General features: G+C 41.0%; 1 long non-coding RNA gene across 1 annotated transcript; it reads right to left on the reverse strand.

The window, feature by feature from the left end:
- Positions 1-6,529: 6,529 nt before the first annotated feature.
- Positions 6,530-14,695, reverse strand: LOC113421973 (uncharacterized). The gene is made up of 2 exons (XR_003372228.2): positions 14,010-14,695; positions 6,530-7,245 (listed from the first exon to the last, which is right to left on the reverse strand). It is a non-coding gene; the product is annotated as an uncharacterized LOC113421973 (long non-coding RNA).
- Positions 14,696-18,342: the final 3,647 nt, after the last annotated feature.

The raw sequence follows: 18,342 nt of genomic DNA on the forward strand, positions 1-18,342 counted from the left end.
CTTGGCGGCTTTCAGATGTGTGGCTAGGGAATTCTGGGAGTTGAAGTCAAAACATCTGAAAGCAGCCTGAGAAACACTGGACTAACCTGTATCTGAAACTCGTATATTATAATTTTGAGATTTGAAAATACAGGGTGTGTGTGTGTATCCATCTAGCAAACTCAGGCTTTTATGGGCTTTGCTGCATTAACTTCAGTGTTGACAACTTTATGATGCCACATGAAGATAAAGCTGTTATTCGGATTATAAGCATCCACATCTCTCTTTCTTTTCCCAGCAGAAAAAGAAGATGCAGATTGCATTTAATTTTTTTCTTAGTTACAGCTTATCAGCCACACACAGGGAAGAAAAATTGTACTTGCTGAGCTTCCTTGGTCTCAACAGCAATCTTATTTTGCTTTGTCTCTTCATGGCCTTGGCCATTTCCTTTTTAAAACCGTATGTGCAAAATAAATGTTTATATATAGTTGGCACTTTAGGTTGTTTTTTTTAGGATTCCTTTTTGATTAAAATAGTCCTCTAAAAGCACATTTCAACTATTGAGCCAAATTAAGGAATTCTGGATCTAAGGGATCTAACCCTCTTCTCTCATTTTTTTACTTTTCTCCAGTGGCCTCAAATCCAAAAGCATAGTTTCAAACCCAGATATCAAATAAACCTCAAACTATCCTTTCTTGCACACTTTTCAAATTTCACCAAGTGAATTGTTGCTTTAGTAGCTTGTTCCTGAAAGCTAGAATTCCTTCTTTCTGACACAAGGCTGAGAAAATAGAGTTTTTTCTCCACATGATCAGCTCTTCCCTGCCAATCGAAAGGATGTTCTGTATGTATTGCTAGATAGCTTAAACACCAAATTCACTGAATGTGTAAAGGGTTTTTGCAACCATATTTGAGTCTTGCTTGGCATTCAGCTCTTCAGAGTAGGCAGAATTAGAATGATTAAGTGAAAGCAATACATTTCTGGTAGATAACTACATTTGGCCATTGAATAATGTATCCCAGGAATGCACACATAAAAGTAGATAGGCCAAAAACAGAAACAACATTTGAACCAACAATAGGATTGCTTCTTATGTATTTAATCATTTTTCTTTCTCTTTGGTGCCTTTGTGTTGACTTCTAGCAATTGTCTGAGTAAGTCCCTGCAGGTTTTTTTTTAGCAAGGTTTTAGAAATGGCTTGCCAATGCTTTCTTCCTGGGACTATGACATTACAAATTAGCAGAAACATTTGATCCAATTTGCCCTGTCTGTAAGTTCGGCATTCTTCTTCCTTTTTGCATTTTTAACTTTTAGGAATGCAGATAAATTTAAATTTTATGAGTTAACACCAGTAGGGAGAGTGTGTGTGTGTGCGCGCACGCGCGTGTACATGCGCATGTATGTGCAGTGCTGGGGAATGCAAGTCAACGAGGATGATGATTTTCCATTGTGGAAAATTCTGCGTGCTACTTTCCCTCCATAAATAGCAGAAAATTGTTATTACAAACCAGGAAGCAAGAGTTCTGATTCATTTGAAAAGAGATAGATCACAAATTTCAGGGGTTTATTTTGAGCAGCAATACATATTTTATTTATGTTTTAGCAGCGAGTTCACAGATAACTTCATTCTAGTTTTTCATTTCTCATTTCACTATTTTTTCTTTCGGTTGTCAGAAAAGGGGAAGAAATTCCCCTACACCATCCACAGTCAAGAGATGATCTGAGATTTCCTGCTTACCCCAGACCAACTACTGACTGTCAGCAGTGATGGAAGATGTTGGGTGTTCAGTTCTTCTCTGCATGCTCATAATTTGCATCCTTTGCGGGGTGTGTGTGTGTGTGACATGAGGACAGTTGCAGTAATAAAAACTATTGTGGGTCTAGTAGAACCGTTAGTCTACTGATATAATGCTGCCATCTGAGGCCTAGTACAGATATATTTGCATTGTTCTCACCTTTTAAAAATGCCAATTTTTGTATTACATGTTTAAAATGGATAATTGTGCATCTAAGATGCAATTAACAAAAAAACTTTATTATTGTATTAACAATATTGCACTATTCTTCTATTACTGATGGTTGCTGTTCAAATCCCATTGCTGCTACAATCCTATGTGTGATTTGTAAACTTAGTGGGACACGTCTGCTGCTGAATATAAATGCACAAATGAAATTGGCTCATCTCAGTCCAGAATCGGTAAAAATTAGTACCATCTTGAGTTCCTTTTGCTTCAACTGGAGAGGCAACATGAGGTACAGAATGGCCTTTTCCCATATATTTCTTAACTCATACAATCTGAACCATTGAACCGTTTATCTTTGGATAGATAAAAACCACCACTAATGGAAGAGGGCAGCAGACTGACAAGTCAAAACTCTTTCACCATGATGTTGCTTCTCTCACCTGCCCAATCACTACCATTGTTTATTCCAACCTCAGGATCCTTAGCTACAGTGGAAGAGCTGACCTAGCAAACTATTAACACCCTAGGCAAAAATGCAATTTGTTCATAGCCAAATCTGACCCCATAAAAAATGGATTCTAAATCAGTGTTTAAGATTGGAGGTACTAATATAAATAGCTATTATGGGAATGTGGCAGCCGATAAGCATGCATATTATTTTATCCACAAAACTCACTGCCAATTTTTTCCAGTTCAAAGACACGGCTGTATAATGGCCTCAAATTGGAATCCTGCCTGGATTCCATCAAACCATCAAAGCAAATAATTTTGGGGTTAATTTTACCAGTACTCTAATTGGGTGAAAGACAACATTGCATGGTTACTTACCATTTGTTTGGCATGGTCAAAATACAAAAATGATCGACGCTGACATTCAGTGCATCTTGATGATAGCAGGGCAGGAATTTCTATTTATAATGTATCTTTGTGATTTCAAAAATCACAAAGAGGATCTGGACCATTTTTTTATTAACAGGTGTCCATCATCTGCCATTTAGAAAAATGTTTGATTCCCTACTCCCATATGCAAACCTAAAAACATCAATGCTTACCCTTTAAAACAAATATTTTATTAGCAAACAATAATGTTACAAGATAATTCCCATTTTGGCCGGTATATAAACCAATCAGAATAAGTTGGAAAACTTGGATATATTTGATCAAATAATTTAACCACTTTATTCCCCCACCCATTTAATTGTTTATAATATTTTTGCTTTTAAATCAATGAAATATTGGGTAGACTGCAATTATATTTTCTGATGAAAAGAGGTAGAAATTTGTGTTGGGCATAATATTCAAAGTGGTAAAACTCCATTTTTTTTTGCTTCTCTTTTTCTTATTGTGTAACATTATGCAATTTGAGGCTCTTTCAAAGTAGTGATTTATGCTACTTTATAGCATCATATAGTGCTATGATGTATCAATTATTAAAAAAACAAGCATTATAATATTATGGTCAATTGCTAAGCAAGTCATAATATTACTATGCCTGATTTTACAACCATGCTTTATGGTAGTTATTAAACCAATCATGTGGTTAAGTAAATCATATGGTCATTAAGCAAATCCAGCTTCCTCCATGATCTTGCTTATTGGAAATTGGTTGGGAAGATCACCAATCATAATATGACGACTGGACGCTGCATTTATCATGAAGGCACAGTGGTTACCAAGCATCCAAATTGCAATTGTAACCACAGGGGTGATATGATGGTTGTAACTTTGAGGATGGATTCTAAGTTTTTTTTTTTTTCAACACCGTTTTAATTTCAAATGAATGTTCAATGAACAGACATAAGTCAAGGACTACCTGTAACACCGTAAGATTCTAAAAATCACCAATATGGAAATGACTGTAGGGAAAATTGTATCTAGATGGTTAATGACTCTGTTCACACATTAGGCTAAAATGCAATTTATTGGTGTATGGTTCAGGGTAGTATACAAACAAGCAACTGGATTAACTAACTGAATATTGTCTGAACACAATCTCTTTCTTCCCAGTTATTCTACTGCAAATGAGAGACCAGACACAAATAGCATCACACAACTGCAGATGCTTCCAGCCCCTTTCATGTGCTCATCCGGGATCTTGGAAAAAGCTCAGGACAGACACGACAGCCCCGTGGCTCTGTGTCCACTCGCTCAGCGGGAGTGATCGTGTCATTCCTTGGCAATTTCTCCTCCCGAAATCTTCCTCCAGACCTGAGCATCTAGGAATCTGATCCACGATGGAGGTGTTCCCACATGCATGCATCCCTCTTCCTGCTTTTTGCCTTGTCTACCTATTCCTAAGAAAAGAAGCAACACTAGTGAAATATGTCAAATAAAGAGGCAGATACTGAAAAAACATCCTGGATCCATTGCAATGATGTCTCTTGTAAATTGACTTGACAAGCCCAACAAATCATCCACTCAAAAAAAAAAAAAAGTGGGCTTTGAGGCTACTTACCCCAACTTAATATCCTCCAGAGGTATCAGACCTTATTTTACAGTCAGGAAGATAGCATTCAATCCATTTGGAGAACAACAAACTCAACAAGGCTAATCTGAAGCACATACTTTGTCATTAATGTGATTTAATGACAACAGTGTCTTAAGTCTGAAAAAAAAAACTTCTTTTGGTAAGAAGTCTCAGCTGTTCTCCTGCTGACTTTGTAAAAGGAGTAGAAAGATGTCAATCCCCACAGCAGCCTTAGCCTGCCTTATCAACCCTACAGGGAAGTGTCATTCAGCAAAATCTAGAGGCACCATGATCTTTTTTATCCCAGAACAAGAACCCATAACTATTTATGATGCAAGCTGGAGGGAGGAAATACAGGTAGAAAGAGGTACAAGGTAGCCCTGGACTCATGATTGTAACTGAACCCAGAATTACGATCATAACTCATGCTGGTAGTTGAGTCACCATGTGACTACACCTGATTTTTATGACCTCTTTCGTGACAGTTGTTAAGTGAACCTGGGATTCATTAAGCAAATCCATTGCACTCAATGGACTTTTTTTTTTTTGCTGGAAAGCAGAAATAAAACACCAGCTCTTGCAAAAACACTGTAAACCATGATTACATAACAGGGTGCTGCAAACAGCTCTAAATTTCGCCCAGTTACCAAGCACACAAAATGTGATCACATGACTAGAAGTCAACATTTTGAAATTGGGCTGTAAATAGCCCTGTGGAGGGCTATCATAACTTTGAATGGTCACGTGATATGAAGGGAGGCTATAGAAATTGGGCAAATAAATAAAGACATGTTGAAGGAACTCCTTTGACCTCACCATGAGCATAGGGCATGTTCTGAGGTATCCAAATGCAGACTGACCCCTCCTGATGCAGTAAAAACCACCTTTCAAGATTATTCTTGAGATTACCTAGAAATAATTAATCAACACCCACACAAATCCCTTAATTATGCGATCACATTCACATTGTTTTCCTGGTAGCAATGAGAATTTTTTCCTTCTTTGGAGATTTTTCCCCCCACTTCAGAGTCTAGCCTTGTCCAGCTATTTTTTTTAGAGTAACCAGATCTGATCTGGCTTAGTTTCTAAGGCCAAGAAAAGACAAAATAAATACTATCCTCCCAGGCACTAGGGTCCACTCAGCCAGGCCATTTCCAAACTCATTATTTGTCTGAATTTGGGAAAATTCGTGCCTACTTCGGTATATATCCTGCTCATTTTGCCTTACCATTCTGTAAAGGGAAACTCTGGGCCTACTGCAACATTTTCAGGCCCAGCTCTACTGACTTCTGTCCAGGAAGCAGTTCTTTTATCACCATTGCACAGCAAAGTATGAGGAAACCCAAAGGAGTTCCTCCTCCACAAACACACACAATGCTATAGCTCAAGTTATCAACAGTACCATACTCAGCCTGTTCCCTTTCACAAGTTCCCACCTTCAACAGAAAGGACGTTCTTTCACTAATACTCCATTGGAAGTACAAGTAGTCCTCATTGAATTATCCTAACTGGGGCCAGGATTGTTGTTGCTAAACAAAGCAATCTTTAGACTAAATGTCACATGACCACCACACTTAGCAACAGACTGTGGTGTGCTCTCTGGAAGCCCACAAGGCCCTGTGCAACAGGATAGCCAACCCCAATCAAGCAAGGCCTTGGCTTTTAAATAAGTTCTCCATCCTGGCTAGTTGTCCACTCTTTGGTTATATGACAAAGATCATCTTCTCTCCAAATAGCTAAGAATTGCGGTGCTAACACATGTAGGGAAGGCCACCCTCAATAGCAACAGCTTTGAACTTAATTCCTTAAGTTGACTGCACAACTCATGAAGGAACAGCTGCAAAATTCACCTTTCAGATTGTTCCCAAGATTGAATCAACCAGGAGAAAAACTTGTTATTAGTATTGTTTCATGCTTCTACCCAACATTTACTTCCTCCTTGATATTTAGCTGATTTAAGAACTACCAGTCTCTTTAAATCAAGGTCTAATTTGTTACCACTGAAAAAATAATCCTATGGCATCCGTAACTCTTGGTGGATAGTCAGCTCAGACTTTTTTGGTGTATGTTGAATTTATTGCCTATCGTTTAAAAATAAAAAGTTTTTAGTTCTCATTGTTGAACAGAATGGAGTCTTTGTGCTTTATTTATTTTTTAAATTGTTTCTTCCAGTGGCTCCCCAAATAGTTCACTACACCATAAGTTACAGGAGAGAATGAATGAAATCTTGGAGAAGTGGGCAAAAGAGCAAGGAACGGAATCCAAGTGCAGCTGGAAAATAGAGCAAAACAGCTGCTTTTGGGATTCCGTTGCCCATTCTTAAGCCTTTGCAGAAGCTGATAATTGATTGAAAGCAAAATAGGAGGTAAATTCTATGGCTGGAGAGACACGGCTGCACGCTGCTAACCCCACAGAGGGCAGCAACATGCACGACACAGCAAGGGTGGAAAGATCATTTCAGTGACAGTAACATTGCACACTTAAATCCTGCAAGTAGACAAACCCCAATGAAAGTCAATAAATCCACCTCAAAGTCTCAGCAGCTTGTATTCGCGTCCTTCTGAAGACTCAGATCTTGCTTTTCAAGGTTCAGATCTTTATCTTCACACAGTGTGTCATTAAGCGGCAGGATTCCTTACCGCAGGATGTGATGATGACCGGCAAACATGAATGGCCACATAGAAGGAGGACAAATTCATGACAGACACATTTCATAAAGTCTGTTAACCTTGAGGACTCCGTCTTACTTTCCGGTTGGGGAAAGCTTGCCTCTAAGTTCCAGTTGCCAAGAGCCTCCACCTCCTGGACGTGAGCCCGAGGCAGGTCGTTGGCCTCTGTAGGAAACAAAATGTTGGATTAAGATCTTGACTGCGGAGAAGAAATGAAAAACCTAATAGGGAAGCCACAACTACATGACGGAAGCTTTTCACATCGGCCATCCATCTCATCATCGTCAAAACAAGATGGCTGGGACCATTTCCACTGTGACTGCTAGTTGATTTGGATTAAGTAAATTAGGAACAGTAGGTGTGCTCTGGTACCATCAAAAAGCATTATCCCTGGAAATCAAGGAACCGGAAAATGGGTTGAGAAAGCCATAGACTTCTGCTGCTGCTATTTCAAAATTGATTATCTCTGAGCCACAGTGGCGCAGTGGTTAGAATGCAGTACTGCAGGCTACTTCTGCTGACTGACAGCTGACTGCAATTTGGCAGTTCAAATCTCACCAAGCTCAAGGTTGACTCAGCCTTCCATCCTTCCGAGGTTGGTAAAATGAGGACCCAGATTGTTGGGGGCAGTAGACTGACTCTATAAACAACTTAGAGAGGACTATGAAGCACTATGAAGCAGTATATAAGTCTAAGTGCTATTGCTATCTCTGATCCAGAAAGTTATTAGGACAATGGCAAACAGGCTCTGGTAGATCTGAGCCATACATTGGTCAAATCTTCCAAAGCTATTCGAGCCAACTGACCATCACCACATCCTGTTGCAATGATTTTCACCAGCTAATTAAACAGTGTGGTGCAACATATTCCCTTTCAGGTGTCATTATAAGATGCCTAAGCCACCTGTAGATTGAAAGCACCAGGTGTACAGAAAGGTTTCTCCTGAAAGCGTACCAAGAACACCTTTCAGCCCACAAGACTTGTTTGGAAATGTTGCTTATGCAGTATTGGATGGCGGGAGAGAAATGTTTGCAAATCAGAGATCTATTCCAACATCACTTGCGCTGGCAGCTTGATAACTGCTCTGCAAGCGGAACAGGCCTTTTTCATGGCCACAACCTATTCCTGCTGCAAAACTTTTTTGGGGTGGATTATTTCTCCCCCTCCTCCCAATCCCCTTTTCAACTTATTGCTGCTGCATACAAGAAAAAAGATAGAACGTATGTTGTTAAAAATGAATGGGAAATTTTATTATGTGGAAACAACATATTATTGCTAAGATCTATAAAATTGAATCTGGAAAATGAACTTGTAGAACATTACATGATTCAGTGGGCAAGGAATTTTGGATATAATGTGAGGTTTGAATAATGGGAAAATACATGGACGAAGGATTTAAAATTTACATTAAATTATAATCCAAAAGAAAATTTCTATAAGATGATGTATCGTTGGTATTTAACACCAGATAAGTTATCTAAGATGTATAAAGGTATGTTGTATGAATGTTGGAAGTGTAAAAGTAAAAAAGAGACTATTTATCATCTATGGTGGACATGTGATAAAGGAAAAAAAAGGAGTATGATTCATATTTTAATACAGAAAATTTTGAAAAGGGAGATAAAGATGAAACCAGAACTTTTCCTTTTGGGAACTTTGTTTCTATATATGTTGACAGCAGCAAGACTATTCATTGTATGCACAAAAATGGAAGAATACTTCGATTCCTACTATGGACAAATGGTCGATGGAGTTGGCTGAAATGGCAAAATTGACTATTTTGAATTTTTGATTAAAGAAAAGAACATAAGTACTTTTGTTTCCACATGGAGACCACTTCTGAACTTTGTGCTTGAAGTGGGAAAGAATGAAACTTTGGTTTTACTGAGTAGATTGATACATCTTTATAGAAATGGCTTGTTCATATTATTATAAAAAAGCAAGAAGTTGTGATTTGATGTTCATGTCTTATTTTACTGGAACAGAGAGAGTCGGAAGTCAATGTTGTCTTTTTCTTTTTTTCTTATCCTTCCTTACTTCTCTTCCCCCTCTTCCTCCCCACCATTTTCCTATTTGCTATTGTATTTTGTATCATATTTTATTTTATAACCAAACAAAAATGTTAAAAAGAAAAAAAGAAGAAAGCTTTTATTTTATAACCAAATAAAAAAATACAAAAAAGAAAAGAAAAAAAAGATAGAAATTGGGAGGGGGAGAAGCCTTCCCCTGTATCCATGATCTTCCCTCCTGCCTGTTGCCACCAAGTTCCCCAGAGCTATTATATTCTCTGGGGTGCAGCCAAGTGGATTTACCAGGGTCATATTTCAAATCTTTTATTGCTATTCAACTTCCTTGTAACCCTTTCTCTTGCACAGCAGATGTACGCATTGTATTATTAGTAGCCAGGAAATAAGAGACGGAGAGAACCTACAGGGGAAGAGACTCTCGTGGGAACAATGAGAAGGGTTGACACGGAGGACCAGGGAGAAGGACCTCAAGGAAGGAGAAAATATTGGCTTTGGGAGAATGGACCACTAACAGCAGCCAAATCTTTGGCTCCAATAAATACACATATTCCACCAATTCCTCAAGCTCCAGAAACAAAAGGAGTCAGAGCTATTGCCACTTTTCTGTATTACTCTTGAAATCATAGCACCCTCGAAAGGGTCTAAGTACCACTAGGATTAGGGAAACTGAATATATTGCTGAATTACCAACCGCACGAGCCAGCAAGGGCCCAGTATTTCATTAATTTCATTATTTTTGTTATTTGTTTGGCAGCTGTATCAACGGCACAAGCAATGAGTGACGTTCCTGACTGCTTTTGGTAGTAGAGTTGTTACAGGATTCTCAGGCCCCCTGTCTAATTTCAGAAGCATGATGGATAATACAACCCCTTCTACTACTTGGGAGCCCTTCTTTCTTAGTTGCCAGGCAACCCCCCTGGAAGGCCATAAGAACTTCTGTCACCAGATAACGAATGTCCTGGCAAATAAGCCTTATTGAATGCCATGGGGCATATAGATACAAAAAGATATTCCCATCCCATCTACCCCATTTACCCCTCTGCCCAAATCCACGAGCTTCTTACAGAAAGTGTCTATGGAGATTCTTAGTCATTCAGGTCATGGTTGATCCCAAGTTGTTTTTTCAAGAGGCAACTGGACTTCCTGTTTTTTCTTTGAAGATGTTTCGCTTCTCATCCAAGAAGCTTCTTCAGCTCTGGCTAAATCTGGCACCTTTTTCAGAGCTGGAGAAACTTCTTGGCTGAGAAGCGAAACGTCTTCAAAGAAAAAACAGGAAGTCCAGTTGCCTCTTGAAAAAACACCTTTGGGACTACAGAAAATACCAAGGGAAAGCATGTTCAGTTTCTCACATTTTACAGGTAGTCCTCAACATATGATCACAACTGAGCTGTTGTTAAGCAAGATAATTATTAAGTGAGTTTGGCCCATTTTATGATCTTTCTTGCCACAGTTGTTAAGTGAATCGCTGCAATTGTTATGTTAGTAACATGGTTGTTAGGTGAATCTGGCTTCCACATTGACTTTGCTTCTCAGAAGGTTGGAAAAGGTGATCCCATGATCCCGGGGTACTGCAGCCTTCATAAATACATACCAGTTGCCAAGTGTCCTAATTTTGAGCACACGACCACAGGGATGCTGCAATGGTCATTAAGTGTGAAAAATGGTCATTTTTTTCAGTGCTGTTTAATTTTGAGCAATTACTAAAAGAATGTAAGTCAAGGACTACCTGTATTGGGAGACCGAGACATCCAAATGTAGTCATCCTCCATTTATCAGCACCGCTTCCAGTATTAAACTGACCAAAGCAGTAGATCTCAATCTGAATAACTTTAAACGGCATGTATGTTGATGCCCAGAATTCCCCAGCCAGCCTACTGGCTGGAGAATTCTGGGAGTTGAAGTTCATGCAGCTTAATAGTTGCTGAGGTTAGAATATATTGTCTTTGAAGACGTCCACTTTTTAAAAGAAGTCTGAAAAAGTATTGCAATTGCTATAAGTATAGCCTTTCATAGTACTCCATATTCATTTCAATTTTGTCCATTTTAGCATGTTAGGTAGACAATGGAGGCATGTGGGATTAAAAACACTGGAATAGCAGTGTTAATGATGTAAAGCACTAATACCGTAGTACTGCTTTGGAATGGCAATATAAGATTACATGGCAGAGATTGGAAGCAGTGACCCTACAGGTGTTCTAAGCGGTATGATCAAGAATGAGGCATGCTAGGAACTGTAGTTCAGTAACATTAAGTAGGAATGCTTCCAGTCACTGTTATAGAAGTTCAACCTAAGTACTTTTTGCATACATTCCTTTGCTAATACGGGTGGAGATTTGCACATACTGTATGTATGCACATTTTTCAGTTTTAAGAAGAAAACCAGAAAATGCTGTTCTCTCTTCTTAAAAGCCTGATTGAAAAAACTAAAAAGGTTTTTAATTTGAAAGTAACCCACTCAAAAGGATATGTTGAACATTTACTGAATTGATATGTACAGCTACTTAAAAAGCCACAACTTACATCAAAACCACATCCCTTTATAAAGAACAGAGCTCTGCATCACATATGCATCATGTTTCAATGAAGTCAAACCAACACCTATCTGAACAAGCCCAGTAGCCTTGTCTAATGCCCTTTATCACTATTCCCAACCTTAGATTATAGCCACAATCTTAGATTTTCTAAACTGCACTTTAAATCTTCACAAAGCCAACCCACGCCATTTAAGGAGGTGGTGCACAAGCTTTTTTTTAAAAAGACACAAAGAGACAAGTATCAACAGAACATGCACATACACAATTCCTACCCACCTCTTCAATTTCCTCTTTTAAAAAAGAGGAACAGTCTTGTGCCAAATTCTCTCCAAGTTATTTCTGAACTCCTGAAAACAATCTGCACACAAATCATTCTGTATCATTATTCAGCCTGTGGTTGTTGAGCTGGATCCAGGCGTAACCGTAACAAGAGTAAATCTATGGGATTTAAGTCATTCATGAGTAATTTACAAGCTGCCGATTTCAGTAGTCCCTTTGCAGGTTATGACTAAATCTGGAACTAATACCTTATTCTTAAACCTGTGAAATTTCAGTCCATTTGGACATTTTTTCTGCTTAACCTTAAACTGAGTATTTTTGTATTGAAAAGCTCTCTAATTCAGTGATGATGGCTACTTACACACCGAATGCCTAGAATTGGCATTAGCTCTACAGAAGACTATTCCTTTTTCAATACGATCTACACATGGTTGGCCATATGCAAAAGAGAACACTGTTTGTTTAATAGAGGAAAAATCATCCACTTGTATCTAATGAAATTCCTTTTCCTAGATAATGAAAAAAAAAGCAGAAATCCAGTCTTTTGAATTCAGCTCATTTGACAACCTAAACCATCCATGTAATAGAACAACATTATTTAATGCAGATGGTGGCAATAGTTTGCTGTCATTGACTATGAAGACACTAGTGAATACCTTCAACCAAGTAGATGCCACCAATCTGGCATCCCGATTTAAAAGACAGCAATTTCACACCTTTTTAAAATTGCTGTTTCTCCAGCAGAGATGCCGAAAATGAGGTTCCGACTAAGCCACTGGGTTTTTTTCTTCTTCTAAAAATCAAAATTCTCAATGTGAGATCAGGAAAATTTACTACAAGAAGGGAAATCTGATCTACAGGAGTCTATTTCTGAAAGGAGCCATGTCTTTAAAAGTTGCATAATTTCAACAGATGAAACTACCAGTAGCAACTTTTTCTGGAACGGAAATGCAAGAAGGGGGAAAACTTCAACTCTTGAAAGGCACAAACTTTCTATTCATTAAAAAAAAAAAAGATAATTTTCCCCTAGTTTAGGGGGAAGTAATTTACATTAGCAGCAGAGGCATTGTCCCACTTCTATTTCCCCCCAAATACATTTTTCTTAAAAATAGATATATAAATAAGAGACAGGAAAGAGTCAAAATAACAGCTTCCTATTTTTTAATATGGAAAGCAACCGGCAGAAGTAAGGACTCTTAGAGGAACTTGTATATTCAGTTCCAATAAACTGAGTTGGATCAACATGTTTTCTTTTAATTCAAGAAGCAACCTCATGTAGCTATTTGTACCTTCGTTTTGGTAAGATTTGCTTTCCTGTACAATAACTATTAGTTATTGAGAAGCCCATCTGTATCTAGAATACTTTTGGCCCTGGAAATTAGGGGGTGGTATGAGGTTCATTTTGGGGCAATCAACCTCCCAAGGCCACTGCTGTTACTGCCATTTTGCAGATTGGTCGCCTGAGGCCACCCTACTAATTTCTGGCAAGACAAAGGGAACAGTGTACTTTTGGCGCGGTGGGATGAAGCCTGGCCGGTTCTCCCGAGGCGGGGAGTAAAGAAATAAATGACCCCCACACTTCTGTTCTTTTTCTCTCGTGGCCCTGCCCAGGTGCACCAGGAAAGGCCATCTGCCCTCACAGCCCAGATGGATGTTTTCCTCGGCAGACCAAGATGCGGCCATCAGGTGCAAGCTCTCCCAGGCGCTGCACTTACTAAAGGGACCCCACGGCCGAAGGGAGAGAAGAGGTTACCCTGAAGAAGATGAGGCGGGGGCAAACCAACCCTGGTGGCAAGGAAGGCGCTTGCATTGCTTCAAGGCCACGCTCCGCTTCCTTCACCCGGCCGCACCCTGGCCGCAGGGCCGGGGGAGAGCGGCGAATCCTTTCCGCCTCCCGGCTCAGCCGCGCCACCCTTGGAAACGCTTTTGAACTCCCGTAGTCAAAGTCACCGGTGGAAACGCCTGCAGGGAGGAATCGGGGCTTTCGCGGGTCTCGCTTCTCCCGCGCCTGTCAGGAGCACGTGCGGCTCTCCCGCTGCCCCGTTTGCAGACCCGTCTCTTCCTCCCTCCCTCCCTCTCCGTCTCTCACCTGGCCGGCTTCAGGAGGCAGGTGGTCTCGCTTGGCTCTGCTGGACGGTCCCAAAAGTCAGCAACGGCCGGGCGAGGCCTCGCTTTGAAAGGGATCTGACCGGCCCGTCGCCCTCCGCGCGCGCAAAAGCTGCGCTCCGGACCGTTCTGCTCCGCTCCTTCCCGGGTATTTTATGCGGAGAGGATCAACGCATTTTTCCCCCTCCTGGGAAGCCCATCTCGACCAATCAGGGCTGTTTGGGGCAGGCAGGAATCCCCCCTTCCTATTGTGGGGTGTTTTTTTTCTCCTCCCCCCGCCCCAAGTCCAAACTAACTTCTGCTTTTCGCTAGGCAGCTGTCGTCGGTGCTGTTGCGGCTGCCTTTGCAGGCTACTTTCGCTTTTGCTATTACTTCTTGGCCAACAAGTCGCTCCCGGGCTGTGCCCGCCCTGCTCCTGGGCTCGGCGGTCACGGGCGCTTGTCTCCTATTACAAGCTCATCAACGGCCCCCGGCTTTTCCCTCTCTCCGCCCGAGCGTCTGATTGCCTCCGCTTCGGTGGAAGAGTCTCCGGGAACGGATCGCGGCTTACTAGCTTCTTTGGACGGGCCGGTTGGCAAGAACGGGCCCGCTGGAGTCGGCGGAGGTGACAGGTCTTTGGAGGGGAATTGCCCTGCTGGCAGCCGTGGGGTTGCGTGGCCTTCCCATCTCTCTGTACACACAGTTTGTGCTCCTCCGTTACGGCTCTAGGTAGCAGCTGCCATGCAACGCGCCAAACTCGCTTCATTAAATACTTTTTTTAAAAAAAAAATTACTACACACTTTATTAAATACTCCCCCCCCCCCAAAAAAAACCCTATAAGATTCTTGCTTTTTCAGACTTACTATTAAAGTATTGCCCTTTTTCAAACTTCCTACAACAGTTTTCCAAGCTTACTGCCTACTAACATTTCCCCACCAAATTTACTACTCACTTTATTAAATACTTCTTTTTCCAAAATATCAGTCTTGCTTTTTTAGACTTTTAAGTATTGCTTTTTAAAAAACTTCCTACAACATTCAAGACTGCGTTTTCCAAACTTATTACTAATTTCATTAAATATTGCTTTTTTCCAAGCAGTCATTTTTCTACAATGGTGTGGAAACCCTGTTGCTTAGCTGTGATAGTTCAGGGCATCCTGTGAATTTGGAAAACTGGGTTAATTCAGTTACACCGACCCCCCCCCCCTCCAAAAAGCCTTTTATGTAAACCCAGAGTATGTATTTACATAGAATATTCAACCATGAATTAGCCAATCATGTTTTAGCAAAGGGTGTCATGTGAACCCCACCCAAGGGGTTGGTATATGGATCAGTTAATTCCATAAACTGTTATTTAAGTTAACAGTGACTGAATGGAGCATATTTGAATATAGCTTTGTGATGTCCTTTTCCAACTGAAAGGGCAAGTGGGGCTGGTGAATGAGAGAAGAAGCAGATACTTGTGTGCTGGTCAAACTACTCACCCCTTAACTCCAAGGTTAGACCACGTGAGGCCCACATACATAAGACATCTCCCTCGGTGCTTGCCAAATTCTCTGCCCCACCTTATTAGTTTTAACTTAGAAGAACAGAATGTAGACAAGGTGCAAACTCCAAACAGCTTCTGACATCATCCTTATTTTTGAGAAAGTACCTGGGATTTGTGCAGGCCCCCCAAAAAAATCCTTAAAAAATAAAAAACAGGTGATTAAAGCCCATTCTTTTGTTTGGAAGCTGGTCTACCTGTACAGAGGGGAAAAGTCACAGGTATGATATGATGTGATGGAGCTATCTCAATCATTGGATTCCTGAGAAATGGGCATTTGGGCTTTGGATAAGCTCTTGCAGTGGCCATTTTATGAATGGGTAAAACCATTATTTGGTGAGAATACAGTCCAATGAGACCAAATAAAAACACCGGACTTCTAGGATGGCTGACTTAAATCGCTCCTAGAAGGAGAATCACTTGTGTTAGGCTTTGAAGATTTAATGAGTTAAACCAGTGGTTCTCAACCTTCTTTTCATCAAGACTGCCTTTAAATGACTTTTGTGGCCACAGATCATAGCCACTGACCCCTAAGACTTAACTGAAGATTTAAATCATAACATTTCTTCAACCTTTCGTGGATCCCCCGTAACAACATAGAGATCCCCCCAGGGATCCACAGACCACAGGTTTAAACAAACTATTTTAGCTGGTCAACTATCTACAGAGCCTTTTAGAGAGGGAAAACAATTCCAATGCTTTCCAAAATCTTTTATATTTTAGACAAATCTGTTGTGTAATTCTTCAGGCTGGAGTTCTAAACATACAGGAAAATATACACTTCTCAAAAAAATAAAGGGAACACAAAAATAAGACATCCGAGATCTGAATGAATGAAATATTCTTATTAAATACTTTGTTCATTACATAGTTGAATGTGCTGACAACAAAATCACACAAAAATTATCAATGGAAATTAATTTTAGCAACCCGTGGAGGTCTGGATTTGGAGTGACACTCAAAATTAAAGTGGAAAACAACACTACGGGCTGATCCAACTTTGATGTAATGTCTTTAAAACAAGTCAAAATGAGGCTCAGTAGTGTGTGTGGCCTCCATGTGCCTGTATGATCTCCCAACAATGCCTGGGCATGCTCCTGAGGAGGTGGAGGATGGTCTCCTTAGGAAACTCCTCCCACACCTGGACTAAAGCATCCCCCAACTCCTGGACAGTCTGTGGTGCAACGTGGCATTGGTGGATGGAGCGAGACATGATGTCCCAAATGTGCTCAATTGGATTCAGGTCTGGGGAACGGGTGGGCCAGTCCATAGCATGAATGCCTTCGTCTTGCAGGAACTGCTGACACACTCCAGCCACATGAGGTCTAGCATTCTCTTGCATTAGGAAGAACCCAGGGCCAACCGCACCAGCATATGGTCTCACAGGGGGTCTGAGGATCTCATCTCGGTACCTAATGGCAGTCAGGCTACCTCTGGCGAGCACATGGAGGGCTGTGCAGCCCCCTAAAGAAATGCCACCCCACACCATTACTGACCCACTGCCAAACCGGTCATGCTGGAGGATGTTGCAGGCAGCAGAACGTTCTCCACGGCGTCTCCAGACCCTGTCACGTCTGTCACATGTGCTCAGTGTGAACCTGCTTTCATCTGTGAAAAGCACAGGGCGCCAGTGGCAATTTGCCAATCTTGGTGTTCTCTGGCAAATGCCAAACGTCCTGCACGGTGTTGGGCTGTTAGCACAACCCCCACCTGTGGATGTCGGGCCCTAATACCACCCTTATGGAGTCTATTTCTTACCATTTGAGCAGCCACATGCACATTTGTGGCCCGCTGGAGGTCATTTTGCAGGGCTCTGGCAGTGCTCCTCCTATCCCTCCTTGCACAAAGGCGAAGGTAGCAGTCCTGATGCTGGGTTGTTGCCCTCCTACGGCCTCCTCCACATCTCCTGATGTACTGGCCTGTCTCCTGGTAGCGCCTCCATGCTCTGGACACTACGCTGACAGACACAGCAAACCTTCTTGCCACAGCTCGCATTGATGTGCCATCCTGGATGAGCTGCACTACCTGAGCCACTTGTGTGGGTTGTAGACTCTGTCTCATGCTACCACTAGAGTGAAAGCACCGCCAGCATTCAAAAGTGACCAAACCATCAGCCAGAAAGCATAGGAACTGAGAAGTGGTCTGTGGTCACCACCTGCAGAACCACTCCTTTATTGGGGATGTCTTGCTAACTACCTATGCTTTCCACCTGTTGTCTATTCCATTTGCACAAGAAGCATGTGAAATTGATTGTCAATCAGTGTTGCTACCTAAGTGGACAGTTTGATTTCACAGAAGTGTGATTGACTTGGAGTTACATTGTTTTGTTTAAGTGTTCCCTTTATTTTTTTGAGCAGTATATTATTGTCCTTTCCTTCAAAACAAGTTTTCTTTGCGTGTAATCCTGATGAATTTGTGCTGCTACACCAATTTGAAGACCAACCATTTTTCCTTTTGGGGGGGGTTTCCGCCATGAGTTCTATATTTTAGAATGATATTTCTGGTGCTGTTTGAAAAGTTTTCTTTTGAGAGAGATTATTTTCAGTTTTAAAGAATCTATTTTAGTATGTGAGATCAAATTGACAACTTGCTGGTTCAAGTTCGGGTTTGAGGCTATTCTCAAAAGGCAACCCGGACTGAGGGTGTTTTTTTTTTTCCTCTTTAATTTATATACACAGATTTTGTAGCAAATGAAGCAGGAGAACTTTGTCTCTGCCTGGTGTTAGACTGGATTCTGTTGTAGGGAGCTGTGCTTGTCTCAGCTTTTGCCTTCTCCCTAAGTAGACCATCC

This window comes from Notechis scutatus, chromosome 2, assembly GCF_049901735.1.
Source record: "Notechis scutatus isolate UNSWTSFEM ecotype Mainland chromosome 2, rNotScu1.2, whole genome shotgun sequence".
Taxonomy (NCBI): domain Eukaryota; kingdom Metazoa; phylum Chordata; class Lepidosauria; order Squamata; family Elapidae; genus Notechis; species Notechis scutatus.